Below are 10,699 nucleotides of genomic sequence, written 5' to 3'. Positions count from 1 at the left end.
ACCAAATTCAAATATTGCATGTGGGGATTTACCGGAATTGTTGTTTGTTATTTCCGGCCTCATTTAAACTTGCCTAGATAAGTAGTTTCCATATGCTTCACCTCTTGCCATGTTAATCAACATTTAATATTGTTGGGTACATAAATGAGATCGAACTAAATAACTTGAAGTGGTGTTTCGTCAATATGCAACAGAGTTGCATATTGAGCTCCACTTAATTTGTAGGATTGCTTGTGCACTTTGCCATGCCATGCTTCTTTAAATCGGACATGCATCATACTTGGTTGTGCATCATGCCATGTTTATGTGATGATTATTTACCATGTTGTTTGCTTCTTTCCGGTGTTGCTTCTTTGGGTTAGTTCCAATAACGTCGTGTTTGTGAGGATTCGTTCGACTTCGTCCACTTGTCTTCTTCATTGACTCGTTCTTCTTCCTTGCGAGATCTCATGCAAGATGACCATACCCTCAAAATCACTTCTATATTTGCTTGCTAGTTGCTCGCTCTATTGCTATGCCGCGATACCTACTACTTGCTATATCATGCCTCCCATATTGCCATGTCAAGCCTCTAACCCACCTTTCCTGACAAACCGTTGTTTGGCTATGTTACCGCTTTTGCTCAGCCCCTCTTATAGCGTTGATAGTTGCAGGTGAAGATGAAGTTTGTTCCATGTTGGAACATGGATATGTTTGGGATATCACAATATCTCTTATTTAATTAATGCATCTATATACGTGGTAAAGGGTGGAAGGCTCGGCCTTATGCCTGGTGTTTTGTTCCACTCTTGCCGCCCTAGTTTCCGTCATACCGGTGTTATGTTCCTTGATTTTGCGTTCCTTACGCGGTTGGGTTATAATGGGAACCCCTTGACAGTTCGCTTTGAATAAAACTCCTCCAGCAAGGCCCAACCTTGGTTTTACCATTTGCCACCTAAGCCTTTTTCCCTTGGGTTCTGCAGACTCAAGGGTCACTTTATTTTAAACCCCCGGGCCAGTGCTCCTCTGAGTGTTGGTCTAACCTGTCAGCAGCCGGTGACCACCAGGGGCAACTCTGGGTTAGCCTACCGGAATCTTGGACAATCCGGTGTGCCCTGAGAACGAGATATGTGCAGCTCCTATCGGGATTTGTCGGCACATTCGGGCGGCTTTGCTGGTCTTGTTTTACCATTGTCGAAATGTCTTGTAACCGGGATTCCGAGTCTGATCGGGTCTTCCTGGGAGAAGGAATATCCTTCGTTGACCATGAGAGCTTGTGATGGGCTAAGTTGGGACACCCCTGTAGGGTTTTGAACTTTCGAAAGCCGTGCCCGCGGTTATGGGCAGATGGGAATTTGTTAATGTCCAGTTGTAGAGAACTTGAAACTTAACTTAATTAAAATGCATCAACCGCATGTGTAGCCGCGACGGTCTCTTTTCGGCGGAGTTCGGGAAGTGAACACGGCTTTGGAGTTATGTTTGATCGTAAGTAGTTTCAGGATCACTTCTTGATCACTTCTAGTTCACGACCATGCATTGCTTCTCTTCTCGCTCTTATTTGCGTATGTTAGCCACTATATATACTAGTGCTTGCTGCAGCTCCACCTCACTACCTTTAACTACCTATAAGCTTAAATAGTCTTGATCTCGCGGGTGTGAGATTGCTGAGTCCTCGTGACTCACAGATACTTCCAAACAGTTGCAGGTGCCGATGATACCAGTGCAGGTGACGTAATCCAGTTCATTTGGGAGCTCGATGAAGATCGTGTTCGTTGTGTTGTTTTATTTCCTTTCGATCAGTAGTGGAGCCCAGTCGGGGCGATCAGGGATCTAGCATTAGGGGTGGTCTTCTTTTATTTTGGTTCCGTAGTCGGACCTTGATTGTATTCTGGATGATGTAATGCTATATTTATGTATTGTGTGAAGTGGCGATTGTAAGCCAACTCTTTATCCCTCTCTTATTCAGTACATGGGATGTGTAAAGATTACCCCTCTTGCGACATGCCTACTATGTGGTTATGCCACTAAGTCGTGCTCCAACACGTGGGAGATATAGCCGCATCGTGGGTGTTACAAACAAGCAATGAGCGACCGCATCGACCATCTCGCCACCGAATTGCGACTCTTCGAGCAACGTACCAGAGACTACTTCGACAACAAGCTCAACGAACAAAAACAAGAGAGCAACGCAAGAATGGACGAGATTCGTGCCTTGTTGGTCAACCGTTCTTCTACCTATTCGTCCTATTCAATACGGAGCCGCTCGAGTCGACACTCCGACGACACCATCTCCGGCTCAAGTACTCCGACATCAAACACCCTTCGACGAGCCACACGCCAAGACCGTCAAGAAAACTGCAATCCTCTACACGGAGCCAATTCTCAAGAGCAACTTCGAGCGCAAGAGCATCGACATCGTCAAAACCAAGCTACCCTTGCACAAGCACAAGAACGGCAACGTCTCCGACAACAAGAGGAAGAGTGAGCGCGACAACACCAAGACGAGCAAGATGTCAAGGCACAACGTCAATAAAAACTACGGCGAGAAAGCGCAAGCACTTGAGGCGCAACGTGCACTCCATGACACAAGTCGTGTCGTTGCCACACGCAACCGCAATAGGCGCGCACAAGAAGAAGCACTTCGCGATGAAGTTCAAGAAAGTATTTATCAATCACGAGTGCATCGTCAAGTTCCTCAAGCTCCTCTACAAGCTCGACAAGATCATCCACAAGTTTCACAAGAACCTCAAGTTCACCAAGAACAAGAAGACAATGGAAATCCTCCAAGACAAGAGCAAGTTGAGGGAGATAATCCTCCTCGTCAAGGGCGTCATCTCCCTCGACCCCAACACAATGGAGAGCAACGCTACGGTAAGCTAAAGTTCACCATGCCCAAGTTTTCCGGAAGTAATGATCCTGAAGAGTACCTTTCATGGGCATTGAAGGTCTACAAGATCTTTCGTTTGCATAATTATGAAGAAGAGAAGAAGATCGATATGGCATCCCTTGAGTTCCAAGACTACGTCTTCATTTTGATGTAGGGTGGAACCCTAAGTGGCTGATCTTTCACGAAAGGAGTGGATCCCACGAAGAACACGAAGAACACGAGGGGAATCATGAGGGGAAACACAAGGGAAACACAAGAGAATCACTCAAACCAACAAGATTTAGTCACACATCTGCTAGATCCTCGAAACACAAAGAGATACACGATCCAAATCCAACAAAGGACGATACATGGGGTAACCGGATCTTCTCCGTAAGGAGGTCTTGAATCCACGAGGATCTTCCCGTGAGGGGTCTTGAATCCAAGATGGATCTTCTCCGAAGAGGGGCCGCAGTCTCTCTCGTGGAGTAGATCCGTAATGGATGAGCAAAGCTCTATCTCTAATGAGATACTACTTTGCTGACCCTCAAATGGTGGAGGTAGAAGAGTATATATAGTCTAGGGCCACGAAGGGGTAAGTGAGGGGCGAAGGGGTACAGGGGCCTCGGGCCTGAACACTGTGCACAGATAGGTACCAGACATCCATTGAGGACCGGTCGTCCGGTGGCTCACGGGCGGCCGGACGTCCGGTAGACGTCGGACGTTCGCTCGATCTGGCTCGGACGCTGGAGTGCCGGATTTCCGGAGGTGGCCGGTCGTCCGCTGGCGTCAGACGTCCGCTCGTTTGGCTCGGGTGCGGGATCACCGGTCGTCCGGTCCGGGCCGGTCGTCCGGTGGGTCTTCAGGCATCGGACGTCCGGTCCCGACCGGTCGTCCGGTGGCTGGAGCTTCTTCCACAGCTCTTCTTCTTGTTCCTCGCGCTTGGTGTCCTCGCCTTCTTGTCCATGGGCTTCCTCTTGGTTCCTGGTCATGCATAGCACACATGTTAGAGGTAGTAGCCATGTATCACATGTGGAAAGTGACGATTCAGAGAGGAGCAAGTTCACCTTGTGTCCAATGGCATATACTTGAGGTCTCGTCTTATGTTCACTTGGAGGTTGGAGAGTAGTTGGAGTGTACATGGGGATGAACGTGGGATGCTCCACATCATCTCCCCCCTCCTTGGGAAAGATCCGACCTCGGATCGTGATCCTCATCACCATGGAAACAGTAGTCGTGGACGGACTTGTAGTTGTACAGAGTGGAAGACGTTGCACAATCCAAGTACTCCAAGGTGTCGCCGGAGTGGTATACATGCAAAAAGAGAAAACACAAATGACACTCGGAAATACAATGGTTAGAACACACGAAGTGTCCATCATGTAAGAATGAGTCCGTTCGGCAATATTGTTTGTGACAAAGCACATGAAGCTTATCAAGATGATATAGGATGATATGCAAAGCATTCATGGGAACAATATGATTTGTAGTATGCACAAAGGTGTGGTGAATGTGATCAATGCAACCATTGTGCAAAATGATGTCATAACGGAACGGTGTATCAAAAGCATGAACATGGTAATTTGTGCTCAATGTTATGATGTTATCATGCAATAGATAATGGGAAATATGATCATGATGTATGAATATGCCATCAAGAAAGATCACAAAAAATTTGCTAAGGAAATGCACAAGCTCATATATCATGGATGACATGGGAATACAAGAGGCAACAAGGCAATCATAATATGACTCAATCGATGCATAAGATGCAAATTTGTCATGTGTGTGAAATGTCCAATGAGCTTGACATGTGTGAGCACAATCAACAAATATGGAGGTGTTGGTGTACCAATGCTCGATGTCATGGCATGAGTGGAGGTTCGAAGGTGCTTCCAATAAGTCTGAGCGCTCCTCAATGTGAAAGTCCATAGAGCCAATCTTCAATGTCGCTCCTTCGTTCGCGAGATGTACCATGTAGACAACAAGAAGGAAACAACAATGAAAGAGTGACCCATCCAATATGCATATTTGAGGATGGCTCAAAGGGAAGGAGTTCACCTTTAGGAGATTCTCGCAAATGTTGGTTTTGCACATCGTGTATGCCTTCGCATGACCAAGTTGTCGCATAACGACACCGCCTTGTGAATCTTCCAAAATGAAAGAACATGACAACCACTTGGAAAAACAAATGAGGTTAGCGAAAGTGCAAAACCTATCATTCGTGTGGTAAGATACCTAACAAGTGTATGCATCATGCTCATCATAAGAAAGGACAAGGGAGCATTTCATAGTATGGAGACATATGATGCGAGAACAACCAAATACAATAGGCTCAAGCAAGCAATCATGCATCACAAGTAAAGTGTCCAAGTCTCCACGATCAATAAGCATAGACGCAATAATTAGAGGCAAGCGACAATGAACAAAATATATCATGTGAGAGGCATGAACATATACGTCATCAACCCAAGAAAGCAAGTAAGAATGGAACATGGGTGATGCGACAAAGCAAGCAATCATATGAATCAAGGCAAGCAAGCTAGTAGTGCAAAGATGCAACGTACTAGAAGGAATCATGTCAAGTGTGTAAATGGTAGTCATGAATAATGCACAAGACATATCACAAGTATGAAGGCAAGATATGAGCAAAATATCATCAATATATTGGTGAGAGGCCATATGTAAATAGCAATGGGACATCATGACTCTCCCAACACAACAAGTATCAATAGCATGAAGCACATGATAAACATGGCAAGAGCAACAAGGATCTCCACCAAGCATGCAAATACACATATGAGTAGTAAAATGGTGAATCATGGGTATATGCAAGCAAGGGTCACAATTGCATGGCAAAGACATAGAAAGATGCATAGCACGCAGAGTGAACACGAGAGAGTGGGCATAATGTAACAAGTGATATATAGCCCAAAGCCGTGTGAGAGCCAAGTAAAAGGAATGCGCGAAGTTGTGGCGCGAAGGGAATGGTGGGAAGGACAATCCACGGGACCCCAAGTCAGCTTTGCTCTCAAGAGCTCGTTTCGTCAACTCTTGGGATTGAAAGGTTGACGAGTATACATGAGTACCTACACAAAACAAAGATAAAGGAAAAATTGTGTGTGCATGGTATATGTACACATCATCCATCATGATGCACACATGCTTGTGATGGTTAGCACAAAATATCCAATGCTCAAATAAATGAGATGCGTGATATAGAAACATGTCATCCATCATGATAGGTTTGTTGTTATGTATAGCATAATGGAGAATCAAATTGTGTAATGCATCACAAGAAATATGTAGAGCATTGTTATTCATGGAGTGCATACGGTGCAAGCAATTATGAGAATCATGCAATGTATGGAATGCATCAAAATCTCCTAATATGTATGAGGAAACTATGGGGGTCTCCTCATGAGCATTAATGGAAACATCACACGGAGAATATTGACAACATCCAAAACAAAGCATAGTTGGAACATTGTGATCATGGCATGGCATAGTAGATGAATTGCGCAAATCATGTAAAGGAAGCATGGCAATATCATCACATGAAAAACAAAAGCCAATGACCATCATCTCGTCATCTATGCCATAAGTGCAAATGGGATTTATGTTAATGGGACATGCATAGCTACTATGTTGAGATTGAAATGATGCAATATGGGAGATCTCACTCATAGCATATGACAAGTTCAATGGATTCTCAAACATGATATGACCAATAGAATTTTTACATGATATCATATGGAGCATAGCATCACAACTAGGCAAATCAACATGCTCATCATCATATTAATCATAAATAGGTAAGTCATGACATGAAGAAGTCGCACTAGCATGAAGCATGGGAATAGGTGGATCAACATCATGCAAGCAATCATTGGTGAGATAGTCCACTAGTGGGACGAGAGAAGCACCATCACCTATGTTACCTTTGGAGCATCGCTCATGTGTTGTAGGTGAGGTGTCGAAGACCGAGTCGTGGTCATCTTCATCTTGATGGAACCATGTGGGGGGTGCATCATCGTCCACCATGGCCATCGTCGTCGTTGGAGGTATGTACTCGTCGAGGGTAGGCATGTCGTCATGTAGGAGACCTAGCACCAAAGAATAAAACACACTCGAAGTAGAGGTTAAGTCATTAGAAATCATAGTGGCCTCACATGCCATGTCAACGACCTCACTCACTAAGTGTTGTGGCTCACTCACTCCCTCTTGGATGCTCTCACTCATATGGTTGGTGGAGTCACTCAAATGGCTCTCAACCTCACATAGGATGTGTGGCATGCTCTCATGTGTGGGGGTAGTGGTGGTCACACTCATCCTCTCATAGGAAATGCACTCAATGTCATATATGGTGGAGTCACTCATCTCACTCATGGCAATTGGGTCATCTCATGATACGTGGGTGTCGGGGAGATGTAGGTGCAAACGTCTCCATCCTCAATCATGTCGTAGTCGTAGCCATGCATGAAGGCCGAAGATGGCACATCATCACTCTCCTATAAGACCAAAGATAAGGTCTCATGTGCGGTCTCGTAGCTTGACTCGGAGTATGAGTCCAATATGGGCGCCATCTTCATGTTGTTGAAGAGGTTCGTGCTCGTCGCCGTGGTCAAAGGGGATGGCCCTTGCTCGACCTTCTTGTCGCCGTCTTCTTGTTGGAGGCCCATTTGATGTGGCACCTCGTAGCTCATCTCCATGACCGAAGGGAATTTCCCATGCTCGACCATCTTCCTTGAGGGGCTTCCAAAGATGGAAGTGTCGCCCTTGCTCGTAGGTGGTCGCCTTGTACTTGATGATGTCGATGTAGGCAAACTCACGGGAAGTAGGAGAAGATGCCGTACATCCAAAGGCGAAGATGCCTTGATAGCACTTGGCGAAGATGCCGAAGTGGTTGTTGTAGCCGTAGCTCCATATTGGTGGTGCTAGTCTTGCTGTCTTCTCCTATGCTCATGAAGGTTGGCCTTGGCGTGAAGTAGGGCTTGTTGGGACTTGTGCATTTGCACTTGGCGAGCATCTTCATGATGATGGTGTCGTTGTCCGGCTTGAGCTCGATGGCGTTCGTTGTCGTCGTGCACATGATGCTTGGAGGTTACTTTCCCTTCATGAAGATGTGTATCACGAATGTGATGGTGGTCGCCATGGAGATGTGGACGTGGACGACTTGCGCTTGCATCGCTTGGGCGCTCCGAAGATGATTGACTTGCTCGTCTTTGCCTTGAGGATGATGAAGGGGAAGAACATTTGGGCAACAGAGTCTGAATCTCCTCCATCCTTGCATCTTGCTCCTCCTTGTGCGCGGAAAGCTTGTTGTCGATGTAGTCCCTTTTCCTTGCTTCGGAGTGACGAATGTCGATGGAGAGGTTCTCGATGCACTCTCACAATCTTGATTGTGCGCCTTGCATTTGTCGTTGTAGATCGAAGATTGACGCTTTGGTGATGTAGTTGTTCACGCCGTCGTTGTTCTGGAAGACCGGAGATGAAATGCCTTGCCTATCCATCACAAACTCGAGCAAATATGAGTGGAGAAAGGAGAAGAACTATACCAAATGTACCTTGACCGATGTTGAAGATGGATCAATGATCACTCAATGATGTAACAAGGAAATAGCACAATTGGTACCGATCTTGTCGATTTCTCACACCTACACGAATAAGGCTTATGGTGGAGCTCGGTGAGGATAGTGGCACAAAAAATTTAATGCAAAGTGTTAGCAAGAGTCAATAATGTTGAAAGAGATTCACAAATTCGCAAGTGAAACAAGTAGACCAATAGCAATATGTGGCACACGGAAACACACACACACACACAGATAGATAAATGGGGTCGTGCACCAAGGAATGAGCACAAAATGTGGAATCCACGGAAAACGCTCATGTTGCACAACTCAAGAGAGACACTAGCATGATTTCTCTATAGGCGAATACGACACTTGTGCACAACCTATAAGATGCAAAAATGGATGAGCTTTCTATCCCAAGTATGCTATGTGTATGATGTTCCGGTGGTATGATCCAAGATGATCGGATGTGACAATCTTATATGCAAAGGTATGATGCTATGGCACTTGCTTACAAGCTTCTTTGCTCTTTCTCTTTTTCTTAAAAGCTTATTCTTTTTTTGTGTATGGCCACTTTGCGAAATGCACAAACCAAGATAGTAATTGTGTATATGTGGGAACAAACTTGAGGCACAAGGGATGATATGATACCAATATGATATGGTATGTATGCATTGTATGGTGTAGATCACTAATGTGCACAAGTAACGTTGTCGGCAATACTCAAATGTCTAGTCTCGATAGGCAAGTGACGCAAAATGGGCTAGGAGTTATCAATGCAATGGCACGGGAATATACAATGGAGGGATACCACGATACCAAGATGATATGGAGGTTACCGTCCGTGTCGATGATGAGTGGCGGTGATCTTGATGGAGATACCAAGATGATGGAGACTCGTCCTTAAGTAGCCGAAACACCTTAGGAAACGGAAAAACCGCAAACTCAAAATCTCAAATGTCAAATGTCAAATGGTGATAGCGGGATGTGGTGGTGGTTTTGTGGAAACGCAATGGAATTGCGGAATGGCAATGATGGGTTGTTGAGTACGCACTGCGGAAATGGAGGGTAAGGTGGTGGACTATACACGGTGTCAGAATTGGAAGCACGGTCCCTAAGTAGCCGAAACACCTTAGGAGACACAACTCACAACACAAACAAAATTGGGTTAAGTCGGTGTGGAAGAAGTGTATGGTTGGTAAGGCTATGCGGAAGTGGTGGTGGTTGATGAATAAGCAACTATCCCTCAGTAGCCTAGACAGCTTAGGAGACTCAAATCACAACTCAAACAACCACTAATGCGAAGGGGAACACAATTGGTTAGGTTGCGGAAGTCGGTGGTGGTGTAGCGGATGATGTGGTGGAAGCCCTAGGCAAAGATGCCAAAGTTCCAAAAAATTTATGGAGTCAAAATGATGTTGTTGGTATTTGTGGGAAGGGGGATGTCAAGAGCTTCAAAATGAGCTAAAGAACGTCAAAATCGGAGTTCGGATGAATTAGTTATGGCCGAAACAAAATTTGAGCGAAGTTAGTTTTTACACGTAGCGGACGTCCGGAAATGGACGGATGTCCGGTCGCCGGACGCCCGGTCGGGTCAGAAATCTGCTAATTACAGATCGGGTTAGGGGTTCCGGTCATCCGGTAAGGTCGGACATCCGGTGGTTCCTGCGGCTCCGGACGTCCGGTAAAGTAACGGTCGTCCAGTGTATCGGGGTCAACTCGAGATCCGTGATTTGGGACGCGATTTTGGGCGAAATTTGAGGATTTTGGGGTCAAAATGATGAGATTTCATGGATGAAAGATGGGGAAACTTGGGGAGATGCTAGATCCATTCGAAACCAAGCAAATCCATGGAGCAAATCCAACAAAACTTCGTCAAACCAACAAATCACAAAAAATTGGGGCTTTTTTTTGTAGGGATTTTTGAATTTAGGGAAGAACACAACAAATTAGGCTAGAAAACACAACGGGGAGACTCCAAAATCATGATCAACGTGGCTCTGATATGAAGATGATGTAGGGTGGAACCCTAAGTGGCCAATCTTTCATGAAAGGAGCGGATCCCGCGAAGAACACGAAGAACATGAGGGGAATCACGAGGGGAACCAAAAGGGGAAACACGAGAGAATCAGTCAAACCAACAAGATTTAGTCACACATGTGCTAGATCCTCGAAACACAAAGAGATACATGATCCAAATCCAACAAAGGACAATACATGGGGTAACCGGTTCTTCTTTGTAAGGAGGTCTTGAATCCACGAGGGATCTTCCCGTGAGGGG

The sequence above is a fragment of the Triticum urartu genome, chromosome 2A (genome assembly GCF_056163025.1).
Source record: "Triticum urartu cultivar PI428250 chromosome 2A, HENAU_Tu73, whole genome shotgun sequence".
Lineage (NCBI taxonomy): Eukaryota > Viridiplantae > Streptophyta > Magnoliopsida > Poales > Poaceae > Triticum > Triticum urartu.
This window is presented reverse-complemented; position numbering follows the sequence as displayed.